The sequence below is a fragment of the Eptesicus fuscus genome, chromosome 12, assembly GCF_027574615.1.
Source record: "Eptesicus fuscus isolate TK198812 chromosome 12, DD_ASM_mEF_20220401, whole genome shotgun sequence".
Lineage (NCBI taxonomy): Eukaryota > Metazoa > Chordata > Mammalia > Chiroptera > Vespertilionidae > Eptesicus > Eptesicus fuscus.
The window spans coordinates 90,490,249-90,503,740 of record NC_072484.1 but is presented as its reverse complement, the minus strand read 5'-3'; the positions used below and the strand labels follow the sequence as shown (position 1 = coordinate 90,503,740).

The 13,492-nt window shown below is 47.8% G+C and overlaps 1 long non-coding RNA gene across 1 annotated transcript in view; it reads left to right on the top strand.

Moving 5' to 3' along the window:
* The window catches only part of LOC129150891 (uncharacterized), a 129,881-nt gene extending 117,988 nt beyond the window's left edge, over positions 1-11,893 (top strand). The window contains exon 3 of the long non-coding RNA XR_008557674.1: positions 11,843-11,893. This is a non-coding gene — a long non-coding RNA (uncharacterized LOC129150891). The remainder of the gene's footprint in view (positions 1-11,842) is intronic.
* Positions 11,894-13,492: the final 1,599 nt, after the last annotated feature.

The following is a 13,492-nucleotide window of genomic DNA, read 5'->3' as shown; positions in this document are numbered from 1 at the left end:
TCGGCTCCTATATCCTCAGATCCTGAATCCTCAGCTCCTGTATCCTCAGCTCCTGTATCCTTGGCTCCTGTATCCTTGGCTCCTATATCCTCAGATCCTGTGTCCTCAGCTCCTGTGTCCTCGGCTCCTGTGTCCTCAGCTCCTGTGTCCTCCGCTACCTGTATCCTTAGCTCCTGCGTCCTCGGCTCCTGTGTCCTCGGCTCCTGTATCCTCGGCTCCGGTGCAGTTGTGCATCCTGACGGCAAACGCCAGTGCTGTCTTGCAGGCGCTCCTGTTTGCAGTGCACCTTGTAATGTCAGACATGAAGAGTTAAGGTACATCTGGGTAGCAAAACAGAAACAAAGAAAAAACAAGTGGGAAATTCAATCAGAGAACGCCGGTGTCTGTTCCTGTTTCAGAGCGTGTGTAGTAAATTCCTGCAGGCTGCGTGGAGAAATGGCCCGTCGCTCTTTGTTAATGTGACCAAGGGGGGAAGAAGGCTTGGATGGCCCCGCGCTACCCTGGGCCCCGGCCTGGCCCGGCTGTCACTCCCTCTCCAGCTGGCCTGGCTCCTCCAGACACGGGTTCCAAAGTCCTCTTTTCTCTGGAGGTTTCATGCTTGGCCTCAGCAGCTCTGGAGACCCTGTGCCCTGTGAGGTGGCTGCTCAGACTGCCCGCGCTGATGAGAAGAGACGTTGTGAAAGACTGCTTAGTTCAGTGACATAATGGTTATACACCGAAGTGCAGATGATCAGTACGACATCCTGTTTCCCCACGAAATACAACGGAAGTCCCTGGACATTGTATGTAAAATATCACCTTATACAAAATTAACTCAAAATGGGTCACAGTTTAAATTGTAGAATGCAAAACTAAAAAGTATTTTTTTTTAAATATAGGAGAAAATCTTCAGGATTTAGAATTAGGCAAAGCCTTCTTAGACTTAAAAAATAGAATCCATAATCCATAAGAGAAAAAAAACAGGAATCTCATTAAAATTAAAAACGTTTGCTCCAAGAAAGGCTCTGTTGAGATGATGAAAAAACAAGCAACAGAGAAGGAGAGAAGTACTTGCAGTCAATACATCCAGCAATGGACCGTTATGTAGAATTGATGAAAACTCTCAAAACCCACCCTGGGCCGGTGGCTCAGTTTGGAGCGTTGTCCCACCCACCAAAAGGTTGCGGTTTTCGATTCCTGGTCAGGGCACATACCTAGATCCCCACTGGGGCACATACCTGAGGCAATCAATTGATGTTTCTCTTTCACATCAATATTTCTCTCTCTTTCTCTCTCTCTCCCCCTTCTCTCTCTCTAAAATCAACAAAAACATATCCTTAGGTGAGGATTAAAAAAACACAACAAAACACTCTCAGAACTCAGCAGTGAAACACAACAACAGTCCAATCATGAAATGGGTAAAAGATATAAAAAAATTCATGGAGAAGGATCTAAGTGTGCAGATAAACACATGCAGAGGTATCGGCATCACTAGCCATCAGGAAATGCAAACTAACACTAACTAACTAACTAACTAACTAACTAACTAACGCCACTACCCGGCTACCACAATACCTACCCTATCTGAAAAGCTCACAGTGACAGCACCAGGTGCTGGGCATGCGGCGGAGCTGAGGGTGTCGGGCATCGCTGGGGGCCGTGGAATCTGGTAGGACCTCTCTGGAAAATAATCGACAGTTAAAAAACGAAACAAGGACAAAACCCTACCGTGCAACTGCCATTTGACCCATCTGGTGCATTCTTGGTAATTTAACCCAAAAGCAACCAAACCTCAAGTTTCTGCAAAACCTGCTCACAGATGCGTATAGTAGCTTTTTGTATAATAGCCCCAAACTGGAAACAACCAAATGCCAAATTTATAACATTGCATATTTAATTTATTAGATAATCATTTATATGTTCAAGTACAGCATTCTTGAAGTAACAGACTATAGAACTGCTCCGTGGTGGCCATGGGTTACGGAATGGCTGAGGATGGGATGGAAGGAATTGTGGCTGGGGGAGGTCAGTGTGAGGCACCTTTGTGGTGATGGGAAGTTCTGTGGCCTGACTAATCGATGCTAATCTCCTGGGGGGGATATTGTACTATTTAGTTTTGCAAGATTTAACCACTGAGGGAAAGTTGGTGGTGTGCATGGGAAATCTTCTTTCTCAGGATTGCACACTGCAAACGGAAAGACCTACAGTATTTCTGTCCGTGAGTGTTTCTTTACTCGCACATGAAACATGTCTGACACTTCTGGTCACCAATGAGTGGGAGTGCCCTCCCTCAGGCAGTTCTCTGCGACACCAGCTGCGTGTCCCATGGATCAACTCAGTTCGAACACTGCCCGCCTGGGTTTGGTGTCAGAGCCCGCAGGTTGAGGGCTCAGTCCCGCCAGACTGCCTGCACCCATCACCTCAGACGCCAGTGGCAAGTTCCGGTTGTTCCCTACGCTTCTGACCGATGCCAGAGGCGCAGTGACCCCCACTTTGGTTTTGTTAATTACTAGAGTGGCTCACCGAACTCAGGAGAACAGTTTAGTTATGTTTATTGGTTGATTATAAAAGGATGTGAAAAGGGTACAGAGAAAAGATGCGTTGGGCAAGGGATGTGGGAAGGGTACTGAACCCAGGTTTAGCTGCCTGCCTCTTGAAAGCCAGTAATGGAAAGACAAGGGCTGGTGCAAGGAAAGAGGGTTTATCCGAAGGCCATCGGCTTGAGAAGATGGGGGACTCGTGGCACCAAGGCCATCTTAGCCATTGGACATGGGCAGGGCTTTTTGTCAGGAGGGAGGAGGGAGGAAAAACCACGAAGAACAAAAGAATGGAAATGAGAGGGTTGATCAGATAACTGGTTGAAGGTCAGCCCATCTCCAGGAGCCAGAGTGTCTGAAGGTCGGAATCTGCTTCTTTTGAAGTTAGTTCCTAGAATCCTAAACAAATGGCTGCTTATCTGCAGTCAGGTATTCGCTAACAGGCCTTCATTTACAGAAACAGCGTTAAACAGTGGAGGGGTGGGTTATAGTACGGGACATGGAGCTTCCGTGCATCCTCAGGGTGCCCCTCTCCCGCACCCCCATCTGTTCACCAGCCGGGAAGGCCTCTAACTCCTCTCCTTTCGGGTAGTGCAGAGGCTTCGTCACCCAGGCGTGATCCATCATGAACTCTATTTACAGCCTTCCTCCCTTCTCAAGAAAGTGGTGGGTGGGGCTGAAAATTCAAAGCTTCTGATCTAAGTTTGGTCTTTCTGGTGACCAGCACTCATCCAATGGCCATTCAGGAGCCCACGCAGAGTCACCGCATTAGCACAAAAGGCACTCCTATCATCCAGGGAATTACAAACGGTTCAGGAGCTCTGTGCAGGGAGCTGGGGTCAAAGGTCAAATGTTAGAACAAACGATGCTCCTAATGCTCTTACCACGGAGGAAATTACAAGGGTTTTCGGAGCTCTGGGCCAGGGACAGGGGGCAGGTACCAGTATACATTTCCTATTATCTCAAACATACGAGTCTATCAGCTTCTCACATAAGCAGTTTAATAACCATTAATAATCATTCTTAAAGTGGCCTAAATGTTTGCCCCTCTATATACTTATTATTAATGTGATCTTTATTATATCTTTGTTTATTAACACAGATACTTCTTGATTACTGCAAATTTTCTGAAACAATGAGTTTTAGGAAAGGAGAAGTTGACATTTTTAAAAAGTCTAAGATTTCAAGATTCAAGTCTATATTCAAGTTTTAATGGATGCAATCACCCAGTCCTTACTATTTAAGATTTCAAACACAGGTTGAAGCAAATATATTTCAGTCAAACTGAAAACCATGTAAGATCATGTGTCATCAACTAACTCCTTGTACATTTTGGTGAAACACTCTTAAGTGCCTATAATAACACATTGCATTGATATTCCAATTTTACAGGCTGTAAGAGTCTCTCAATTCCATTATCTCTTTTTATGTTGACAAGAATCACAGGCAGTTGGTAGGGCCTATATTATTATCTTCAGTTTTTACCCCCCAATAAATAAAATGGAAAGTCAGAGTGTGTGAATGAACTTGCCCACATAACCACAGTTAACAAGTATCAGAACAGAACCTGGCATTTTTCCTTTAAAAAAATGTTCCTTATTTATGATGCCGTATCAAAATGTTAACGGCCTTTTGTTCTTATCCTTCCCACCATCATAGTAGCTTGTTGGACTGCAATAGGTATGAATCTGTTTATCATTTATTGAAGTGTGCCACTTTTAACACACTGAAAGTAGTACTGCGCTACTTTCTCTGAGCACAATAAGGTCTCTGACTCCCTATACATTCTCATCATTCTTCATTCTTGAGATATGAGTCAGTTCTTCATGACCAAGGGCATTCAAAACATCCAGTAATTTTTATTAAAAAAAATCAGAACCAGAGAACCATGATGTAATCCTATTTAATATACTTTTTTAGACAGCCGTTAGTATTTTGAGGGGAAAAAAAAGTGAATCTAATTTTAAAATGAAATAGGTCCCATTGAAAGAAGCACAGCATTGCTCCTCACAAACAAGACCATCTATCTTAGCCAGAATTATGAACCAAAGCCTTTCCCTCCATCATGGAAGAACATCTCCCCCCCCGCCCCCGCCTCCCCGCCCCCAACCCAAACATTAACTGTTGGTACCAACTGACCAATCTAAATAAAAGAGCTGCTAATTCTACTTGACCAAACTCTAGGTAAGATTCTTCCCTACCCCCAGGCTCCTTAATTTTGACTCTCACTCAGCCTGAGCCAGCCCTGGGATGTGGACCAAGTCACAAAAGCTTCCTACTAACTTTCCAGAACAGGAAAAAGCTTCCTACTAACTTTCCATTAACTGGTACAAGATAAATAGAATGTGTGTGTGTGTTTAATGTATTATTTAGGTATGAGGTTGCTGAGTTTGTCAGATTCTCATTCCAACTTATATCAAGGGCAGAGAAGACCAGTATTATGCTTCTGGATAACTGTGCATCTGGAAAAACACACTCAATGAAAAATGCTTGGATAGCTCTGTGCTAGTTAACAAAACCTGTCTACACCTACAGACAGATAAAGGTGAAGCCTTGTTCTAACTTGCCTCTGGCCTACCCAGTGTGGACTCATGAGGAGGGGATTTCAAATCCTTATTCATTGCCCCTGCAGTGTGGGTACCTCATTAGTGTACTTAAAATGTTAACTAAAAGCCCCTAGGGTGTGTATTAAATCAATATCTGCTATCTACACTGGGTGTTTTAAAGTAAGTTAGAGATAATTAAACTAGACAGTTATTATAAGAAACTGGAGGCCCGGTGCACAAAATTTGTGCATGGGTAGAGTCTCTAGGCCTGGCCAGCGATCAGGGCTGATCTCTGGGGTGACCAGTGGGGTGATCAGGGGGGCCCCCACTGGCACCCACCTTGGCCAGCCTGGGACCTTCGGGATTGGGGCAGCTCCTGCATTGAGTGTCTGCCCCCTGATGGTCAGTGCACATCATAGTGACCAGTCGTTCCGCAGGTCATTCTGCCATTTGGTCGATTTGCATATTAGGCTTTTATTATATAGGATGGTGAGAAATAAAAGGTAATTGACAGGTCTATTCTATGTATGCTTTATAGTGAGTTTTCAATTAAATACTTAATTAAAACATTCCTATTTGTCTGTAACATCCTAATATGAGGTAACACTGCAGTGTGATGCAGTATGAACTACCAATATATTCTCTCTGGAGTATTGCTGCTAACCTTCAGCCAACTAGTGAGCTCCCTTCGTCCTGGTTCTATATTGATTGCTTTGGGTCAGTCTTCATGTGCCTCCTCGTTATGCACTGATTACCTGACTCCTCAGGTCTGCCGTTACAGGTTGGGTTTCTGGGATACAGACGGGGGCAGAGATGAGCCCGCCCGCAGGGTGCTTAATCCGAAGCGCTGTGGAAGGAAGGGAAGGGAAGGATGCAGAATTGGCTAGAGGAAGGCATGGAACCTGAGCTGACCCCAGGGAGAGCTTTGGGTCTGACATGGCCAAGAGGCCGTCTTGAGCTGTGTTAGGGGACTGGTGAGGGGGTGGGCTGCCAGGGCAGGAGATGAGACCTTGACCGAAGCCTCTCTTTTCAGTGGAGGCTGGCCCTGGAGAGGACTGGCCACTGAGGAGTCCCTCGGGCAGCAGTCCCAGCAGCTGGGCAAGGCGTCATTCGCAGCGGGCAGTCCGCAGGGGTAGAGCTCAGCACACACTGATGGACGTGAGGTGGTGTTCACATGAGGGCGGGCGCTAGTTCTCCACTCCTGTCCGTCTCTGTTTACCGTTCTCTTACATTCCGACTTGAAGGTAGATTTCAGCCTGAGGGATTTCATTTTCAGGTTCTTTTGGTGAGTTCAGTTGGTAGGAACATGGATTAAAAAAGGACTTCAATGTATGCTTAAGTCAAAATCCTATATGGGAGTAAATTTAATCTCTTTATTTTTTACTTTTTAAAAACTGTTAGCAATGCTAGCATATAAGCTGGCAGCAGTGCTACTGTGTTTTAATTCTGAATTGCACATATATATCCAGAATATGTTTTCTTTTACTTATATTTCCAAACAAACACTTTCTTTAAGTCATATAGCATGGTTCATAAACTGTAAATCAAAGTTTTAAAAGTTGCATTATGCTTACTATCTTAAAAAATAGATGAAGTCTGTAAGACTGTCTACATAAACTTTCAGCATGCCGGTTTTTGTTAAAATCTAATCGTCTTAAGCGCTATTTATTTCCCTGTTAATATCCCGCAATTAGTGGAGCTACTTCACAATGTAGAGTCATGAATTAATAGTTGGCTCAACTCCTTGAAGGAATTTCACAGAAAGTCCCTCTCAGCCTGCAAGTCTCAAGAGAATTGCATAAGCACAGAAAGTCCCATTGCCACCTGAGAGCCTCAGCCAGCGTAGTCGGCCCTGGCCCCTGAGCCGCGATCCTCTTCCTCCAGAAGGATTGTCACTCCGCGAACTGGGAATGCAGGTTTGGATATAATGATAGCTCAGAGCACACCGAAGGCTTGGAGATCACTTCTGGGACAACTGGGTCTTCCTCGGACACCGCACACGGTGCCTGCGTCCCCACACCGAAGGCCGGTGAAGCCAGGCGTGGTGTATGGGCTTCTGCCTTGGGAGTGGAGCTCAAGTGACTACTTTTTGAACAAAACTAGAAGCTTACTGGTATTGGACAGAACAAGCAAGCAAACACCACACACACACACACACACACACAAACCCGGGCATGCTTTAAAGGACACGTGTGAGTGTCTTAAGTAAAAATCAAACCATGGGGCCATCCCGCACTGCCCTCACCCTGCCAGGGAGGGACACCCAGGTCACGCTGGTTCTTCCCCACGTTTACATGGATGTGGCCGCAACAAAACGAAAGCTTCAATTTTCATCGAAACATAGGTTTATTTCGATAGGACATGCTGAAATAAATGAGTTAATGAAATAATAGAACATTTGAATGAAAATTAATATTTTTTCTTGAACATTAACTTACCAGACACTGAATAATGGCACAAATTAATAAGCGTAACGCAAACAAACCCATTTTTCTTGTTCTCTGAAAGCGAAATATTTCCTGTTGTGCACAAGTGAGTCCAAGGCTAATGCGTGGCCATCGGCTGCTACAATATTCGCTGCTGGTGTTAGTGGAGAGAAATGTGCGCGAAGGCGCATAAGGGAGATGAATGCAACATGATGATAGTCATCAGCCATTAGCGAACGTTGTAGTTCGTTATTAATGATGATGTATAACAGGATATTGTAAAAATTAAGTTATGAAATTTTTATTAAAACCTTTCTTACATACCGTTACATTGGCTGGGCCGAAAAAATATTTGTTGTGGGCCGCAGGCGGCCTGTGAGTTTGACAAGCTTTACTGTGATGGTAAGTTGTGAGTTCTGCCTCTAAAAAGTGCACGCTGATATCCTTCTGCTGAGGAGTTACACTGGGACCCGAGACCAACTTCTTGTTTGCAGAAGAGCTGCGGTGAGCATTTCCAAAGGCCGTGTTTCTGGGCGCTCTCTTCCACCGGCTCTTACCTCTGAGGTGGCTTCTGTAACCTAGTTTATGGAAGTTTTCTCAGAGACATATATCAAGTTGAAAGAAGAGACGGTACGAGCACAGACAGTGCTCCAGGCATCTCTCCTCTCGGAAAAAGTAAGGAGGAATGAGAGGGAACAGGTAAGGCCGGGTCCCGTTAGCAGTGGCGGAACCAGGGCGGAGTAAGGGTGTTTAACTAGGCTGCCTCAGCCCTAGGGTGCCCAGCAGCGTGAGTGACTCGTGCTGTCACACAAACAGGATTAAACAGGAAAGTCTCAGGAAAAAGCATGCTCTTGCCATTGTTACCCCGCTAACAACAACGTTTAAATGTGTTTGGTGGTTTTTTTTTTGGAGATTATCATTAAGGGAGGAATGACGTTTTAAATGGTTGAAAAGGGCTTCAAATTAACTAAAATTTCTTACCTGGCTGGTGTGGCTCAGTGGTTGAGTGTCATCCCATGAACCGGGAGACATGCCTGGGTTGTGGGCTCGATCCCCAGTGCAGGGCGTGCAGGAGGCAGCCAATCAAGGATTCTCTCTCATCATTGGTGTTTCTCTCTCCCCCTCTCCCTTCCTCTCTGAGATCAATTAAAAAAAAAAGAAAGAAAAAAACTACACTAAAATCCTTTCAGCATCCTAGATGGAGGCAAAAGAAACCACCTTTCTGGCCAGTTCCGTGGTCTCCTGGCCAAGGAAGGAAATTACCCACTCTTTTGTCAACTTCATTCCTCCCATCCCCCATTGCCTGCTGAGTTCTTTCCGCTCACCCACACCTTCCCGGCTTTGCCCGTCGCACAGCCCTCGGGTGTCCCGTCTGACTTGTCTCTCCAGGTGCCACGCTGCCCCAGTGCCGGGTGGTATCATCTCTTGTCTGAAGTCGCGCCTGCTTTGGCTCCCAACTCACCTCCAGCCCCGCTTCCCTCAGATATCGCACGGGGTGCAGCGGACATGGTGCTTCTTCTCAAGCCCTAGCCGGTTGGGCTCAGTGGCTAGAGCGCTGGCCCGAGGACTGAAGGGTCCCGGGTTTGATTCCAGTCAAGGGCAAGTACCTCAGTTGTAGGCTCAATCCCAGGCCCGGTTGGGGCATGTGCAGGAGGCAGCCTTCTCTCTCACATCAATGTTTCTCTCTCACATTGATGTTTCTCTCTCTCTAGCTCTCCCCGCGCTTCCACTCTCTAAAATAATCAATGGAAAACATATCCCTGGGTGAGCATTAACAACAGCAAATCAACTTTCTTCATGGTGGTCTGTCCTCAGCAGAAGGCGCAGGTCTTCTCAAAAGGCAGGCCTCCCGAGCCGTCATTGCCTTCGCTTCCCCACACTAAGGCCTCTCAGCTGACGTCAGCTCCCCGGGAACCCCAGCTGTGTCTGGTCTGATTCCTTACCAAGCCCGTTCCCTCTGGCGGCCTGGCAGTCCCCTCTCCTCCTCGCTTTTCCTGAGCATGCTGCTCCCCTAACCAGGCTCAGGTCTGGGGTGACCAGCTGCCTGTCCGACTTCCCACTCACGCTGGGCTAGCTGTTCTTCTCTGATACCCCCAAAGCAGCCATAAGAACATCAGTTCCTGGGCTTACCAGATTATGCTTAAACTTTCTCCTTGTGTCTGCCTGATGCTCGGGTGCAGACGCTCCTCAGCAAGGGAGCGGTGACTTACTGATCTTCATGGAGGGGTAGAGTGTGATTGACAGGGCAGGCAGCAGAATGCCTATGGGGAAGAGCTTGGTGCTGGTTAATAAAACGCCGTGATGGTCGAGGGGAGTTCAGGAGCTGAATGTCCAGTACTCAGGGTTCCGTCTCTTCTTGGGCCTCCCCAGGACAGTGCTGCCTTCTGTCCTGCCGGACCTCCAGGAAAGCACCCTCCTCACGGTGCTGAGCTGGGGAAGCCTCTGACCTAGACTTGCTAGAGGCTGTCCGAGCAACATCGCCTGGGAAAAGGATCCCCCCCGCCTTTCCCCTACCCCCCGGCTGGCCACACGCAGAGACAATGCAGGAAGTCATTGGAGCAGGAACTGGTTGTCCTAGAGAAAAATAACCTCCCAGAGTATTAGAAATATAGAGAGCATTACTTAAATTTCCTACTCTGATGTTTGAGCCAATTTTAGCTTAAAATACAAGGAAAAGCATAGTAAACTGGAAGACTTGGACAAACATATACGTAATCCTATGGGAAAGTAAAATGTTAAATAAAAAGTAGAAGAAAACAAAACAACATTGGTAGGGTGTCCTTTTCTGTGAAAAAAGGAAGATTGCAAAATATTAATAGTGATTTCTCTGGCTGCTATATGTATTTACTTTTCTATAGTTGTCATCCTATCTAATAAAAAGAGTAATCTGCAAATTAACCATCACTCTGTTACACCCACAAGCCACGCCCACAAGCCAATCAGGAGCCAGTATGCACATTAACCTAACCAAGATGGCTGTGGCCACAGAGAGAGCAGAAGGGAGGCTAGGTTTCCCCAGTGATGGAGGAAGCCAAGCTCTCTGCACACCTGGGCCAGCCAAGGCCTCCGCTTAAGGCTACAAAGTTTCAATTATAGAAGGTAAATAAATCCCAACAGAAATGGCTGCCGTCACAGAGCGAGCAGAAGGCTTGGCTCCGCTCCAGGCTACAAAGTTTCAATTGTAGAAGATAAATAAATCCCAGATACCAGAGCCTCTGCTTGGGTCACCGGGGGGCATGGTCGGCCTGCAAACCACCACAGGCCCCTCGCCCAAGCTGCCCCACACCCCAAGGGAACCCCCACCCTGATCCTGGACACCCTTCAGGGCAAACAAGCTGGCCCCCACCCATGCACCAGGCCTCTATCCTATCTAATAAAAGAGTAATATGCAGATTGACCATCACTCCAATACACAAGATGGCTGCCCCCATGTGGACACAAGATGGCCACCACAAGATGGCCAACAGGGGAAGGCAGTTGGGGGTGACCAGGCTGGCAGAGGAGTGAAGTTGGGGGCAAACAGGCTGGCAGGGGACCAGTTAGACATCAATCAGGCTGGCAGCGGAGTGGTTAAGGGGTGATCAGGCTGGCAGGCAGAAGTGGTTAGGGGCAATCAGGAAGGCAGGCAGGCGAGCAGTTGGGAGCCAGCAGTCCTGGATTGTGAGAGGGATCCCAGATTGGAGAGGGTGCAGGCTGGGCTGAGGGACACCCCTCCCGTGCACGAATTTCATGAACCGGGCCTCTAGTATTTAATAAAATGGCTACTGCTTTTTATTATCAGGTCACCTTTTTTGAGTAAAATTTTAAAAATTATAATGTTATTGGCGGTTTAACATTGGAAAGATCATACACCAAGTGCCCGTTGTTGGTGTTTGCATTTGGAGCAGTGTTTTTGCCCGATCTACGTGGCACTGGGAAGTGTTAGGGCGTGTTGCCGCACCACTTCTCCCACATCTGCCTGCGCTGAACTTCCACGTAGCAAAGCGGGGCGGGTGTCTTTGGTGTCCTCCTCAGCCCGCTGCTGGAGACACCTCCTTTCCTTCCAGCCCGTGGGAGCAGGTGTCTGACCCCGGTGCTGGGTTCTCTGCTTTCCCCCCTGTGTGCCCAGCGGCACTCCTTGTTCTCCACTGCAGCGACCTTGCCCCTGTCTGCCTCTCGTGAAACATTATTTAATCAGTGTCTCCCTCAGAACTTGATACTCCTTTTGGAGTTAAGGAAATTTGGAAAAAGAAAGCCTTGATAAATCAGTGTTACTTCTCTTTAAGCCATCTTTCAATTAAGTTTCCTTTTACCTCATTATTTCCACAGTTACAGATGTGCTGTATTTTTTTAAATATGTTTTTATTGATTCCAGAGAGGAAGGAAGTGAAAGATAGAAACATCACTGATGAGAGAATCATGGACCAGCTGGCTCCTGCACGCCCCACACTGAGGATTGAGCCCGAAACCCAGGCATGTGCCCTGACCAGGAATCGAACTGTAACCTCCTGGTTCACAGGTCGACGCTCAACCACTGAGCCACACGGATGGGCCTGATGTCCTGTTTTGATTTTACCTAAGAAATGTCTCTCCAGACCCTGGACTGTGTCCAAGGCAGCACCCTCAGGGCCTTGCTCTTGCTTCCTTTAGCTCTCCCCAGACCTGCAGCTGGTGTCCACTTCTGTAATGTTCTCTCCCATTTTTATTACCCAAACACCCCAGAGGATTGTCTTCATGCGATATAGATAAGGTTGTCCTCTTCCTTTAAAAAAGGAAAGGAACGCCTTGATGACGCAGTGGCATGTTCAGAGTGTTTGCTCTGGGACAGATTTCAGACCTCTCAGCACATCACCTGAGACCTTCTGCCCTTCTCGGTCCCGGTGCCCCGGCCCTGGCTACATGTCCACTCCTCCCCCTGCTGCTCCATGTCCTGTCCCCCCCACCTCTGCTCCATGTCCTCTCCCCCCCCTCTGCTCCATGTCCTCTCCCACCCCCTCTGCTCTATGTCCTCTCCCCCCCTCTGCTCCATGTCCTCTCCCCCCTCTGCTCCATGTCCTCTCCCCCCCTCTGCTCCATGTCCTCTCCCCCCCCTGCTCCATGTCCTCTCCCACCCCCTCTGCTCCATGTCCTCTCCCCCCCTCTGCTCCATGTCCTCTCCCCCCCTCTGCTCCATGTCCTCTCCCACCCCCTCTGCTCCATGTCCTCTCCCCCCCCTCTGCTCCATGTCCTCTCCCCCCCCTCTGCTCCATGTCCTCTCCCCCCCCTCTGCCCCATGTCCTCTCCCCTCCCCTCTGCTCCATGTCCTCTCCCACCTGCTGCTGCTCCATGTCCTCTCCCACCCGCTGCTGCTCCATGTCCTCTCCCACCCGCTGCTCCATGTCCTCTCCCCACCCTGCTGCTCCCCGGCAGTGTTCGCAAACTCCAGTAGGTGCTTCCCATATGCTCTGCCCTCTGCCAAGGATTACTCATCAAATCATTTACTTCCTCTTTGTATAATCCCTCTTCATTCTTCAAAACCCAGGCCGTTTAATCTGTTCCATGTGTGTGATTCTCTCGCATTCATGGCTCTCTCTGCCATGCCTACCCATCACGCTCCCCGTTACCTGTGACAGTACCTAATGTGCAGAGTAGCCTAACATAGCAATAGAGTTCTCTTACCCTAACATTTAAGAACGTGACGGAAAGGAGGGTTCCCTGAGTGCATGCTCTCTTTCCGGGATGCTTGCCCATCCTGTTAGCACAGCCAGTCGTTCCTCCTTAGGCTCTGACACTGAGTTTCCCTGGAGAGTTTGGCCTAGGCCCTAGGGGGTCAGCAAACGTTTTCTGGAAAGTACCAAATAGTAAATATGTTAGGTGTTGCAGGCTATCCTGACTACAGTGCTCAATTCTGCTGGGGTACCAGGAAGCAGCTGCAGAGACAGCATGTGGATGAGAGTGAGTCTGTTCCAATAACGCTGTATTTACAAAAGCAGGCAGCAGGTAAGCATTGGCCTGTAGACTGTAGTTTACAGATCTGTGGTCTAGA